The 15,507-nt window shown below is 48.4% G+C and overlaps 1 protein-coding gene and 1 pseudogene across 1 annotated transcript in view; both read right to left on the reverse strand.

Moving 5' to 3' along the window:
* Positions 1–15,507, reverse strand: part of NPLOC4 (NPL4 homolog, ubiquitin recognition factor) — a 234,289-nt gene that overhangs the window by 137,537 nt on the left and 81,245 nt on the right. The gene's annotated exons all lie outside the window — the stretch shown is intronic.
* LOC134897996 (5S ribosomal RNA) lies at positions 9,336–9,453 on the reverse strand (annotated as a pseudogene).

The following is a 15,507-nucleotide window of genomic DNA, read 5'->3' on the forward strand; positions in this document are numbered from 1 at the left end:
ATCACACGCTTTCTGGCCTCCCAGGATGCAACGGGACCGTCCATATATCCCCACCCACTGGCTCAGGCAAATCAGTTGGATTCCAAAGCATCTAGGCTGGAGCATCATGTAGAACCCTAATCAGGCGAGAAGAACACACATGCACACCCTTCCGTACAAGAAGGAAGAGGTTAGCGAGTAGCAAGATCCTCAAATCAGGTGCGTCAGGGTGGGATCCCTGTGGAACCTGTGGACTTAGGAGAAAATAAGATTTTACTCACCGGTAAATATATTTCTCGTAGTCCGTAGTGGATGCTGGGAACTCCGAAAGGACCATGGGGAATAGCGGCTCCGCAGGAGTCTGGGCACAACTAAAAGAAAGCTTTTAGACTACCTGGTGTGCACTGGCTCCTCCCACTATGACCCTCCTCCAAGCCTCAGTTAGAATACTGTGCCCGGAAGAGCTGACACAATAAGGAAGGATTTTGAATCCCGGGTAAGACTCATACCAGCCACACCAATCACACCGTATAACACGTGATACCATATCCAGTTAACAGTATGAAACATAACTGAGCCTCTCAACAGATGGCTCATAACAATAACCCGTTAGTGAACAATAACTATGTACAATTATTGCAGACAATCCGCACTTGGGACGGGCGCCCAGCATCCACTACGGACTACGAGAAATAGATTTACCGGTGAGTAAAATCTTATTTTCTCTAACGTCCTAGTGGATGCTGGGGACTCCGTAAGGACCATGGGGATTATACCAAAGCTCCCAAACGGGCGGGAGAGTGCGGATGACTCTGCAGCACCGAATGAGAGAACTCAAGGTCCTCCTCAGCCAGGGTATCAAATTTGTAGAATTTTGCAAACGTGTTTGCCCCTGACCAAGTAGCAGCTCGGCAAAGTTGTAAAGCCGAGACCCCTCGGGCAGCCGCCCAAGATGAGCCCACCTTCCTTGTAGAATGGGCTTTAACTGATTTAGGATGCGGCAGTCCAGCCGCAGAATGCGCCAGCTGAATTGTGCTACAAATCCAGCGAGCAATAGTCTGCTTAGAAGCAGGAGCACCCAGTTTGTTGGGTGCATACAGGATAAATAGCGAGTCAGTTTTCCTGACTCCAGCCGTCCTGGAAACATAAATTTTCAAGGCCCTGACTACGTCCAGCAACTTGGAATCCTCCAAGTCGCTAGTAGCCGCAGGCACTACAATAGGTTGGTTCAAGTGAAAAGCTGATACAACCTTAGGGAGAAACTGGGGACGAGTCCTCAATTCTGCCCTATCCATATGGAAAATCAGATGAGGGCTTTTAAATGACAAAGCCGCCAATTCTGATACACGCCTGGCCGAAGCCAAGGCCAATAACATGACCACTTTCCACGTGAGATATTTTAGATCCACGGTCTTTAGTGGCTCAAACCAATGTGATTTTAGGAAATTCAACACCACGTTGAGATCCCAGGGTGCCACTGGAGGCACAAAAGGGGGCTGAATATGCAGCACTCCTTTTACAAATGTCTGAACTTCAGGTAGTGAAGCTAGTTCTTTTTGGAAGAAAATCGACAGAGCCGATATCTGCACCTTAATGGAGCCTAATTTTAGGCCCATAGTCACTCCTGCCTGTAGGAAGTGCAGAAATCGACCCAGCTGAAATTCCTCTGTTGGGGCCTTATTGGCCTCACACCAAGCAACATATTTCCGCCATATGCGGTGATAATGCTTTACGGTTACATCTTTCCTGGCTTTAATCAGCGTAGGAATGACATCCTCCGGAATGCCCTTTTCCTTTAGGATCCGGTGTTCAACCGCCATGCCGTCAAACGCAGCCGCGGTAAGTCTTGGAACAGACAGGGCCCCTGCTGCAGCAGGTCCTGTCTGAGCGGCAGAGGCCATGGGTCCTCTGAGATCATCTCTTGAAGTTCCGGGTACCACGCTCTTCTTGGCCAATCCGGAACCACGAGTATTGTCCTTACTCCTCGTTTTCTTATTATTCTCAGTACCTTTGGTATGAGAGGCAGAGGAGGGAACACATAAACCGACTGGTACACCCACGGTGTCACTAGAGCGTCCACCGCTATCGCCTGAGGGTCCCTTGACCTGGCGCAATATCTCTCTAGTTTTTTGTTTAGGCGGGACGCCATCATGTCCACCTGTGGTTTTTCCCACTGGTTTACAATCATTTGAAAGACTTCTGGATGAAGTCCCCACTCTCCCGGGTGGAGGTCGTGCCTGCTGAGGAAGTCTGCTTCCCAGTTGTCCACTCCCGGAATGAACACTGCTGACAGTGCTAGCACATGATTTTCCGCCCATCGGAGAATCCTTGTGGCTTCTGCCATTGCCGTCCTGCTTCTTGTGCCGCCCTGTCGGTTTACATGGGCGACCGCCGTGATGTTGTCTGACTGGATCAGTACCGGCTGGTGTAGAAGCAGGGGTTTTGCCTGACTTAGGGCATTGTAAATGGCCCTCAGTTCTAGAATATTTATGTGTAGGGAAGTCTCCTGACTCGACCATAATCCTTGGAAGTTTCTTCCCTGTGTGACTGCCCCCCAGCCTCGAAGGCTGGCATCCGTGGTCACCAGGACCCAGTCCTGTATGCCGAATCTGCGGCCCTCTAGAAGATGAGCACTCTGCAGCCACCACAGCAGAGACACCCTGGTTCTTGGAGACAGGGTTATTTGCCGATGCATCTGAAGATGCGATCCGGACCATTGGTCCAACAGGTCCCACTGAAAGATTCTGGCATGGAACCTGCCGAAAGGAATTGCTTCGTAAGAAGCCACCATCTTTCCCAGGACTCGCGTGCAGTGATGCACCGACACCTGTTTTGGTTTCAGGAGGTTTCTGACTAGAGACGACAGCTCCATGGCTTTTTCCTCTGGGAGAAACACTTTTTTTTCTGGACTGTGTCCAGAATCATTCCCAGGAACAGTAGACGTGTCGTCGGAACCAGCTGTGACTTTGGAATATTTAGAATCCAACCGTGCTGGTGTAGCACCTCCTGAGATAGTGCTACTCCTACCAACAACTGCTCCTTGGATCTCGCCTTTATTAGGAGATCGTCCAAGTATGGGATAATTAAAATTCCCTTTTTTCGAAGGAGTATCATCATTTCCGCCATTACCTTGGTAAACACCCTCGGTGCCGTGGACAGACCAAACGGCAGCGTCTGGAATTGGTAATGGCAATTCTGTACCGCAAATCTGAGGTACTCCTGGTGAGGATGGTAAATGGGGACATGCAGGTAAGCATCCTTGATGTCCAGGGATACCATGTAATCCCCCTCGTCTAGACTTGCAATAACCGCCCTGAGCGATTCCATCTTGAACTTGAATTTTTTTATGTATGTGTTCAAGGATTTCAAATTTAAAATGGGTCTCACCGAACCGTCCGGTTTCGGTACCACAAACAGTGTGGAATAGTAACCCCGTCCTTGTTGAAGCAGGGGCACCTTGACTATCACGCGCTGGGAATACAGCTTGTGAATTGCCTCTAGCACAGCCTCCCTGTCCGAGGGAGTTGCTGGCAAGGCTGATTTGAGGAAACGGCAGGGGGGAGACGCCTCGAATTCCAGCTTGTACCCCTGAGATACTACTTGAAAGATCCAGGGATCCACCTGTGAGCGAGCCCACTGATCGCTGAAATTTTGGAGGCGGCCCCCCACCGTACCTGGCTCCGCCTGTGGAGCCCCACCGTCATGCGGCGGACTTGGAAGAAGCGGGGGAGGACTTTTGCTCCTGGGAACTAGCTGTTTGTTGCAGCCTTTTTCCCCTACCTCTGCCTCTGGACAGAAAGGCAGCCTTTTCCTCGCCTGTTTTTCTGGGTCCGAAAGGACTGTATCTGATAAAACGGCGCTTTTTTAGGCTGTGAGGGAACATGGGGTAAAAATGCTGACTTCCCAGCTGTCGCTGTGGAAACGAGGTCCGAGAGACCATCCCCGAATAACTCCTTACCCTTATAAGGCAAAACTTCCATGTGCCTTTTGGAATCTGCATCCCCTGTCCACTGCCGGGTCCATAAGCCTCTCCTACCAGAAATGGACAATGCACTTATTTTAGATGCCAGCCGGCAGATCTCCCTCTGTGCATCTCTCATGTATAAGACTGAGTCTTTTATATGCTCTATGGTTAGCAGAATAGTGTCCCTGTCAAGGGTGTCAATATTTTCTGACAGGGAATCTGACCACGCAGCGGCAGCACTGCACATCCATGCTGACGCAATAGCTGGCCTAAGTATAATGCCTGTGTGTGTGTGTGTATATATAGACTTCAGGATCGCCTCCTGTTTTCTATCCGCAGGCTCCTTCAGGGCGGCCGTATCCGGAGACGGAAGTGCCACCTTTTTAGACAAACGTGTGAGCGCTTTATCCACCCTAGGAGGTGTTTCCCAACGTGCCCTATCCTCTGGCGGGAAAGGGAACGCCATTAGTAATTTTTTTGAGATTATCAATCTTTTATCAGGGAAAGCCCACGCTTCTTCACACACTTCATTTAATTCTTCAGATGGGGGAAAAACTACGGGTAGTTTTTTCTCCCCAAACATAATACCCTTTTTTGTGGTACCTGGGTTTAAATCTGAAATGTGTAACACCTCTTTCATTGCCTCAATCATGCAGCGAATGGCCTTAGTGGACATTAGATTAGACTCATCGTCGTCGACACTGGTATCAGTATCCGTGTCGACATCTGGGTCTGCCATCTGAGGTAGCGGGCGTTTTAGAGCCCCTGATGGCCTTTGAGACACCTGGGCAGGCACAAGCTGAGAAGCCGGCTGTCCCGCATTTGGCATGTCGTCAAATTTTTTGTGTAAGGAGTCGACACTTGCACGTAATTCCTTCCATAAAACCATCCACTCAGGTGTCTGCCCCGCAGGGGGTGACACCACTTCTACAGGCATCTGCTCCGCCTCCACATAATTTTCCTCCTCAAACATGTCGACACAGCCGTACCGACACACCGCACACACACCGGGAATGCTCTAAACAGAGGACAGGACCCCACAGAAGCCCTTTGGGGAGACAGAGAGAGAGTATGCCAGCACACACCAGAGCGCTATATACTGCAGGGACTAACTGAATTATGTCCCCTATAGCTGCTATAATATTTACTGCGCCTAAATTTAGTGCCCCCCCTCTCTTTTTTACCCTTTTTCTGTAGTGTAGACTGCAGGGGAGAGCCAGGGAGCTTCCTTCCAGCGGAACTGTGAGGGAAAAATGGCGCCAGTGTGCTGAGGGGGATAGCTCAGCCCCTTTTTCGCGGACTATTCTCCCGCTTTTTTAAGGATTCTGGCAGGGGTAATTATCACATATATAGCCTCTGGGGCTATATATTGTGATTGTTTTGCCAGCCAAGGTGTTTTTATTGCTGCTCAGGGCGCCCCCCCCCCCCCCCCAGCGCCCTGCACCCTCAGTGACCGGAGTGTGAAGTGTGTATGAGAAGCAATGGCGCACAGCTGCAGTGCTGTGCGCTACCTTGGAGAAGACAGAAGTCTTCATGCCGCCGATTTTCCGGACTTCTTCTTGCTTCTGGCTCTGTAAGGGGGACGGCGTCGCGGCTCCGGGACCGAACACCAAGGCCAGTTCCATGCGGTCGGTCCCTCTGGAGCTAATGGTGTCCAGTAGCCTAAGAAGCCCAAGCTAGCTGCAAGCAGGTAGGTTCGCTTCTTCTCCCCTTAGTCCCTCGTTGCAGTGAGCCTGTTGCCAGCAGGTCTCACTGTAAAATAAAAAACCTAAAATATACTTTCTTCTAAGAGCTCAGGAGAGCCCCTAGTGTGCATCCAGCTCGGCCGGGCACAAAAATCTAACTGAGGCTTGGAGGAGGGTCATAGTGGGAGGAGCCAGTGCACACCAGGTAGTCTAAAAGCTTTCTTTTAGTTGTGCCCAGACTCCTGCGGAGCCGCTATTCCCCATGGGCCTTTCGGAGTTCCCAGCATCCACTAGGACGTTAGAGAAATATCGTTATCAACGGTAAGTTCTTACCATAACGTATATTTCTCCGGCAGGGTCCACAGGTTATCCACAGGATAACATTGGGATTACCCAAAGCAATTTTAGTGGTGGGGACGCTCCTGATTGGACAGGAGAACCTTTCGCCCGAATTCAGCGAAATGAGAGGCAAAAGTATCCAAGCATAATGTCTAATGAATGTGTTTATGGAAGACTATGTGGCTGCCTTACATATCTGTTCTGCTGAAGCACCATGTTGTGCTGCCTATGAAGGACCTACCTTACGAGTAGAGTGAACAGAGACATTAGCCGGAACAGGGAGATCCGCTTGAGAGTATGCTTCCGAAATCGTCATTCGAAGCCCTCTAGCCAGCGTCTATTTAGTAGCAGGCCATCCTCTCTCTGAATTCCGTAGAAAATTAATAGAGAATCTGTCTGTCTGATGGCACTTGTGCGATCCACATAGATCCTTAATGCTCTGACTACATCCAGCGACGCATCTCCCGCAGAAAATCCCGATACCTAAAAACTGGGACTACATTTTCTTCATTAAGGTGGAATTTAGACACCACCTTAGGAAGATACCCAGACCTAGTTCTGAGAACTGCTTTATCTGGATAAAAAAAAAACAGAAAAGGAGAACAATATTACAGCGCTCCTAAATCTGATGCTCTTCTAGCTGACGCCATAGCCAGTAGAAAGAGAACTTTAGATGTCAACCATTTAAGATCCACTTTATTAAGTGGTTCAAACGGAGCAACTTGAAGGGCTCTGAGGAGTAGACCCAAGTCCCAAGGCACTGTAGGAGGAACAAAAAGAGGTTGAATGCGCAGCATTCCCTGGAAAAAGTACGCATATCCTGTAAATTGGCAATTTTTTTTTAAACCCTACAGTCAATGCTGATACTTGTACTCTCAAGGAAGCCACCTTCAAACCCTTATCCATTCCTGCCTGAAGGAAATCTAAAACCCAGGAAACTTGGAAAGATTTCGGGTCCATAGTTCTTTCACTGCACCATGAATATAGGCCTGCCATATTTGGTGATAAATGCGAGCTGAGGAGGGTTTCCTTGCTCTGTGCAATGTTTGAATTTACCTGTAGCAAGATCCTCTTGACTTCAGGATAGAGGTTTCAAGAGCCACGCCGTCAACGATAGTCGATCCAGATGCCTGTGATAACAAGGACCCTGCATTAGTAGATCTGGACGTTGAGGAAGTAGAAGTGCAGCATCCATCGACATTCTCTGTAGATCTGTGTACCATTGCCTTCTGGGCCAAGCCGGAGCTATTAGAATCACGGCACCCTTTGCTTCTTTTATCTTCCTCCCCACCCTGGTAGCAGGATGATCGGAGGAAATAGATACGCCAGATGAAACTCCCATTTCACTGACAATGCGTCCACAAAGATCGCTCCGGGATCCTTTGTTCTTGCCCCATATGCGGGCACTTAGTTGTTCAGACGGGACGCCATGAGATCTATCTCTGGCAAACCCCCACTTGTCTACCCGAGTCTGAAAGACTTGCGGGTGTAGAGCCCATTCAATTGCTTGAATGGCGTGTCAACTGAGAAAATCCGCTTCCTAGTTTAGGACTCCCGGAATGAATACTGCAGACAATGCTGGAAGATTGAGTTCTGCCCACTTTAGTATGTGACTTACCTCCTTCATTGCTGTTTGGCTGCGCGTTCCTCCCTAATGGTTGAGGTAAGCCCCCGCCGTTAAATTGTCCGAGCGGATCTGGACTGGTCTTCCTTGAAGAGTGTCTTTTGCCTGAATCAGTGCCATGTATATGGCCCGAAGTTCTAACAGATTTATTGGCAGGCAACTTTCTTCTATGGTCCATTGTCCCTGGAACCATAATCTTCCGGACACTGTTCCCCAACACTGGATACTGGCATCTTGTCAGGATCTGCCATCTGATATCCAAAAGATTCTCCCTTTGTCTAGATGGGATGTCTATAGCCACCAGGCTGATGACTTTCCTATCTTGTGTGAAAGTACCATAGTTTGTTTTTTTATTGTCTGATGTATTCCATTCCATCTGGCTAGAATCAGACGCTGCTGAGGTCGAGTGGAATTGTGCACACTCCACCATGTCGAATGTTGACACCATCAAACCCATCAGTCGCATAGCTGTGTGAATTGATATCATTTGACTGTGTAACAATTTCTGAGTACTTGACTGTACCTTGTATATCTTGTTCCGAGGTAATCCATTTTCTGCAGACTGGAATTCAGTACAGCCCCACAGTGAGTCATCCGTTGTGACGGAACCCGAGATGACTTTGCCCAATTCATGAACCACCAGTGCCTCTGCAGACAAGTCATTGTCTGTTGGAGATAGCACAGAAGCCTTTCCTGTGCCAGGATAAAAAAGGTGGTCGAAGTATGACAATTTTCTTATCCCCGTATTGCGGAGATAAGCTGCCATTATCATCATAATTTTGGTAAATACGCTGGAGGCTGTGGCTAACCCCAAGGGTAAGGTCTGGAACTGAAAATGTTGCTGGAGGATGGTGAACCTTGAGATAACAGTGATGGAACAGTGCTATAGGAACCTGTAGGTAAATATCCTGACTATCCAGGGATACCCGGTAATTCCCTGGCTCCATGCCAAAACTATGGAACGCAACGTTTCCCTGTGAACCGTGGTACCCAAACTTATTTGTTTAGGATTTTGAGATTGGGGTGATAGGATCCTTCTGAACCCAAACCCGATTGGAGTAAAACCCCCTGTCCCTATTGTGCAGGGGTTATTGGAATGCTTATTCCTGACCAAAGCCATTTCTGAACTGCTTCTTGCAAGCCCCTGTCCTTCGCCTCTACCCGAGACGGACTGGAACAGAAAACTTCGAGGAGGATGCTTCTTAAAGAGAAACATAACCTAGAGATACCGCTCCTTGCACCCAGGCATCTGTTTGTAAGCTGTTACCAGATCTGTGCAAACTGAAGAAGTTGGCCCCCTATCCTGGGTTCCCCCAGAAGGAGGCCCGCACCATCATGCTTATCCTCTGGTTTGGAAGCTGGCCCTCTGGTTGCCTTTGCTTCTTTGCCTTACCAAACTTCTTGTATTTGGGCTGTTATGTTCCTTTATGACCGAGAAGACCGAAAACCGGACCCCTATGTTTGGGGTTATATATGGAAAGAAACGTGACCTTCTTGGAGTCTGATTTTGACTCCAGAATATCTGTTAACTCCTTACCAAACAGAAACTTCCAGCCAAAGGCAAATTTTCCAGAACCTTCTTTGATTCTGAATCAGCTTTTCGTGTATGTAAGCAACACTGCTCTGCGAGCAACTATTGTTAATATGCTGGTGCCCTAGAACATTAGTGTCCATATGAGCTATATGGGATTCTTGCTTCCTTGCAGGCGCTGAAAAACCTGTCTTCCAGCACCTTATCCCAGTGTACCTACAGCACCGGGTATTCCAAGGTGGTCTCCCATCCAAGAACTAACCAGGCCCAACACTACTTAGCTTCCAAGATCTAGTTAGATTGGGCCCATCCAGTGTGGTGTGCTGTAGATTGCAAGGTGAAGTCATGGCTGGCCTTATGACTGCCCCAGACAGAGACAATATGGTTTTCAGAAAACCATCCCTCTTTTGACGTTGACGGCAAAGGCCATATATATTTTCGCACTATCAATTGATATGCATATCTGTATAGGAGGCATTTCCCATTTTTAAACAATCCACAGCTGGAAAAAGATATTTGGAATCTCATTTACTGGGAACCTATATTCTTTATTGGGTATAGCCCAAAGCTTTTTCCCTGATATTCATCAGCTGCTGGGGTCCCCCATGAGGAGGTCCTATTTTTTTGGACGTTTAAACATAGGTACCTTAATTTTTAACACAGGCTTTGCTGAATCCTCTAAGGACAGAAAAGCCTCTATTGCTCTCATTAACTCAGCTATGTTTACCTGTTCTTTGTATGCCGAAGAAGAGTATATAGAGGTTTCATCGTCTGATGAATCATCCTGTGTAGCCTGTGCAGTTGATGATTTATTTACACTTGGTTTCTCAGCTTGTTTTATTAGAGAAGCTGTTGGGGATATCGTAGGTAGAGAGCTGCCTGTATGGGTTAACAATGAACCCTATTCCTTCGCCCAAAGGGGTTTTATCTATTATGCTGACAAGCAAACCATTTTACACATGAACCATCCTGTACCAGATCAGAGAGGATAATACAGTTATTGCAAGACAACATGCTATGAGTGTTGGTGTTACTTTAAGTGTACTCTCGTCACCTTTGCCGCTCTTAGACATGATAAATAATCAGCACTTTCACAGTGTACTACACAATTTGTGACTGTAACCACTTTATTGTTCTAAAGTGATATCAATCTGACCCCTACCCAAGCACCAGCATTGAGGATCAGAAGACCAACTGACAAACATATATTAAAGTCAGCAATCACACTAGAAGTCAGTCACGCTATATATTAGTCATATGAGCACATAATCAACTACAAACACATTTTAAAGTATGTAAGAGTACATATTATTGAATTCTGTTTTATACAGATCTTAATGTATTCAGACGCATTGCGAAGAAAACCACAGTAATGTACACAGACTCATATGCAATAGGCACTTAAACTTAACTATTCATACTGACAAAAGTAGATAGAAATTTAGTGCTGTATAACGCGTACTCGGTAGAGTGGGATACAGGGAGACTCACCTCACTTCCAAGATCGACCAATACGTTAGCGAACGCTGAGTGGATCCAGACGCTACTAGTGTACACCGCCACTTCGGGAACTTTAAGTGAACACAGACGCACCGGCCATACAGACGCCTGTATTGCGACCGGGTCTCCTCGCGGGAGCGCTTAGTGAACACAGACGCAGCGGCCTATGCTGCGACCGAGACCCCTCATGGTAGCGTCCGAGACGGAAGTGAGGCAACAGTTCACGGCGGGAGACTCGCAGAAACTGGTCATGAACTGGGGGGAGGGGCGACCAGGAGAGCATCTAACTCCCCACCGCTGACATCAACCCTAGGGATCGCAGCCTCATACTATTCCTGGTGCCTTATGATCCCTAAGTCTTAGCGCTGGAGCACCCGTGGTGGTGGCGCGTCAGCTTCTGTTTGGTAGTCTCCTTCCAATACAGTGCGGCTGTGTCCGTATTCCCCGACTACGGGGAACCGATGCCTTACCTTCTCCCCGTGCTCCGGCTACAGCCTGGTCACGTCTGCTGGACCTGCTAGTATATCCGACACAAACGCCCGCAGAGACAGCACTGTACACATGGGTAAGCGTTGTTGCGGAGAGTTGTTGGAGCGACTCTTTCCAATATGCGTATAAGACGCTGTTAAGAAAGATCACTCAAAAACATAGTAAGACTGTAAAAAATAAAATAAGAAAGTTTATGGCTGCCCTAGAACAGCAGCCCTCTGACCATGGTCCGGCTCCTGCCGCACCAAACAAAAACTGATTTGCCTGAGCAGTGGGCGGAATTATATGGACGGGCCCGTTGTATCCTGGGAGGCCTGAAAGCTTGTGATCGTTTGGTGCCAATCCGCTGTATCTCCATCATATCCCATTGTTATCCTCTGGATAACCTGCGGACCCTGCCAGAGAAAATCCAGCTAAAGGGTACAAACTAGCACCTAGACAAAATAAGAATTTACTTACCGATAATTCTATTTCTCGTAGTCCGTAGTGGATGCTGGGAACTCCGTAAGGACCATGGGGAATAGCGGCTCCGCAGGAGACTGGGCACAAAAAGAAAGCTTTAGGACTACCTGGTGTGCACTGGCTCCTCCCCCTATGACCTTCCTCCAAGCCTCAGTTAGGATACTGTGCCCGGACGAGCGTACACAATAAGGAAGGATTTTGAATCCAGGGTAAGACTCATACCAGCCACACCAATCACACCGTACAACTTGTGATATGAAACCCAGTTAACAGCATGATAACAGAGGAGCCTCTGAATAGATGGCTCACAACAAGAACCCGATTAGTTAACAATAACTATGTACAAGTATTGCAGACAATCCGCACTTGGGATGGGAGCCCAGCATCCACTACGGACTACGAGAAATAGAATTATCGGTAAGTAAATTCTTATTTTCTCTGACGTCCTAGTGGATGCTGGGAACTCCGTAAGGACCATGGGGATTATACCAAAGCTCCCAAACGGGCGGGAGAGTGCGGATGACTCTGCAGCACCGAATGAGAGAACTCCAGGTCCTCCTCAGCCAGGGTATCAAATTCATAGAATTTTGCAAACGTGTTTGCCCCTGACCAAGTAGCTGCTCGGCAAAGTTGTAAAGCCGAGACCCCTCGGCCAGCCGCCCAAGATGAGCCCACCTTCCTTGTGGAATGGGCTTTTATTGATTTAGGCTGCGGTCATCCTACCGCAGAATGCGCCAGCTGAATAGTGCTACAAATCCAGCGCGCAATAGACTGCTTAGAAGCAGGAGCACCCAGCTTGTTGGGTGCCATCAGGATAAACAGCGAGTCAGTTTTCCTGACTCCAGCCGTCCTGGAAAAATAAAATTTTCAGGGCCCTGACTACGTCCAGCAACTTGGAATCCTCCAAGTCCCTAGTAGCCGCAGGCACCACAATAGGTTTGTTCAAGTGAAAACCTGAGACCACCTTTGGGAGAAACTGAGGACGAGTCCTCAACTCTGCCCTATCCATATAGAAAACCAGATAAGGCTTTTACATGACAAAGCCGCCAATTCTGACACACGCCTGGCCAAGGCCAAGGCCAACAGCATGACCACTTTCCACGCGAGATACTTTAGCTCCATGGTTTTAAGTGGCTCAACCAATGCGACTTTAGGAAATCCAACACCACGTTGAGATCCAAAAAGTGCCACAGGAGGCACAAAAGGAGGCTGAATATGTAGTACTCCTTTAACCAAAGTCTGAACTTCAGGCAGTGAAGCCAGTTCTTTCTGGAAGAAATTCGACAGAGCCGAAATCTGGACCTTGATGGACCCCAATTTGAGGCCCAAACGTCACCCTTGCTTGCAGGAAGTGCAGGAATCGACATAGTTGAAATTCCTCCGTCGGGGCCTTCATGGCCTCCCACCAAGCAATACATTTTCGCCAAACGCGGCGATAATGTCTTGCGGTGACATCCTTCCTGGCTATGATCAGGGTAGGGATGACTTCCTTCGGAATACCCTTTTCCTTTAGGATCCGGTGTTCTACCGCCATGCCGTCAAACGCAGCCGCGGTAAGTCTTGGAACAGACAGGGTCCCTGCTGCAGCAGGTCTTGTCTAAGCGGCAGAGGCCAAGGGTCCTCTGCCAGCATCTCTTGAAGTTCCGGGTACCAAGCTCTTCATGGCCAATCCGTAACCCCGAGTATGGTTTTCACTCCTCGCCTTCTTATTATTCTCAGTACCTTGGGTATGAGAGGTAGAGGAGGAGACACATAAACCGACTGGTACACCCACGGTGTCACTAGAGCGTCCCCAGCGATCGCCTGAGGGTCCCTTGACCTGGCGCAATATCTTTTCAACTTCTTGTTGAGGCGGGACGCCATCATGTCCACCCGTGGTCATTCCCAATGGTTTACCCGCATTTGGAAAACTTCTGAATGAAGTCCCCATTCTCCTGGGTGTAGGTCGCCCATCGGAGAATCCTTGTGGCTTCTGCCATCGCCATCCTGCTTCTTGTGCCGCCCTGTCTGTTTACATGGGCGACCGCCGTGATGTCGTCTGATTGGATCAGTACCGGCTGGTTCTGAAGCAGGGGCCTTGCTTGGCTTAGGGCATTGTAAATGGCCCTTCGCTGCAGAATATTTATGTGAAGCGAAATCTCCTTGGAAATTTCTTCCCTGTGTGACTGCACCCCAGCCCCGAAGGCTGGCATCCGTGGTCACCAGGACCCAGTCCTGTATTCCGAATCTGCGGCCCTCTAGTAGATGAGCCCTCTGCAGCCACCACAGCAGCGACACCCTGTTTCTTGCTGACAGGGTTATCCGCTGTTGTATCTGTAGATGGGACCCGGACCATTAGTCCAACAGGTCCCACTGGAACGTCCTTGCGTGGAGTCTTCCGAATGGAATTATGCTTCGTACGAAGCTACCATTTTTCCCAGGACTCGTGTGCATTGATGTACCGACACCTGTCCTGGTTATAGGATGTCTCTTACTAGAGATGACAACTCCTCGGCTTTTTCCACTGGAAGAAACACTCTTTTCTGGTCTGCGTTCAGAAACATTTCCAGGAACAGAAGACGTGTCGTCGGGACCAGCTGTGACTTTGGAATATTGAGAATCCAGTCGTGCTGTTGTAGCACTTCCCGAGAGAGTGCTACCCCCACTACCAACTGTTCTTTGGACCTCGCCTTTATCAGGAGATCGTCCAAGTACGGGATAATAAAAACTTCTTTCTTGCGAAGGAGTATCATCACTTCTGCCATTACCTAGGTAAAGACCTTCGGTGCCGTGTGTCAGGTCCGGGTGTTTTTGTGAATCCGTTAACCCGGGACCAACCACAGGTGTAGGTGCTGGGGTATGAAAAAAGCAGGGAGGACGAAGAAAGTTCCGTTCCATATATTTATTGAAATTAACAATTCCAGTAAAGAGTTAAATGACAAGTTGTTAATCATCATATCATACTGAAGTATTGCAGGAATGGCAGAAATAATATGCAGGATAAATCTCAAAGACAAATAAAATAAATGTTCATGGTACTGTATATAAAACAAGCTGATGAACAAATGTTGAATTGTCCAAATATAAACAAGCTTTGATGCTGAACTGCAGAATGTGTTTAACTGGTTAATGCAGACATGAAGAAATAACTGTAAGGATTTGCAATGAAGTTTTGAGAGTTAACTGAGAAGCTGTGAAGAATTATCCTTGTTATGGTAACATAGAAAATAAAAGTACTGAATTGGGTTACTTGCGGGTTCCGGAGATCACTGTGAAAACTGTAGGAGATGACAAGGTGGTGAACGGGTTAAATGCAGAGTAGAACAAATGAACAGCTGAGGGTAATGGAATCCTCCAAACTTTGTATGGTAGGCAGACAAGGTAACCTCATGCAAGACTCTGGGAATCCAACTACTTCCAGTAGGTGTGCATTTAACTGACAGCACAGCGGGGAGCTGGTGGATCTTTCAGCAGTGAAGGCTGCAGACGAACCTCTGGGAACGGAGGCGATATCTGGACCACGGGAATCACACAGGAATGCACGGAGAGAGCTCAGAGCTAGAGCACAGCGTTGATACAACAAAGCACTGGCCCAGAGTAACATAATCCCAGCCTACTTAAAGGCAGCACAAGCACGGGATTGGCTTACACCTGCCCACAGGTGTTTTCACAAGTGCTCTGTATTAGCTATTTGGTCTCCAACATGGCCACCTCCTATACAGCAGACACACCGCAGTGCCTTAGGCCATTTGGTCCCCGCACTCACAGTTCCCAGACTCTGCATTACCTGTGCCACTGATCACGCCGCGTCCTCACACGGGCGCACAGCACCGCGAGCAACCGCACTGGCAACGGATGAACCCCAGAACCCGCAAAGGTAAGAGACCGGTTCGTGACACCGTGGACAACTCCACCGGCCACGTCTGGAACTGATAGTGACAGTCCTGTACCACAT

This window comes from Pseudophryne corroboree, chromosome 3, assembly GCF_028390025.1.
Source record: "Pseudophryne corroboree isolate aPseCor3 chromosome 3, aPseCor3.hap2, whole genome shotgun sequence".
Lineage (NCBI taxonomy): Eukaryota > Metazoa > Chordata > Amphibia > Anura > Myobatrachidae > Pseudophryne > Pseudophryne corroboree.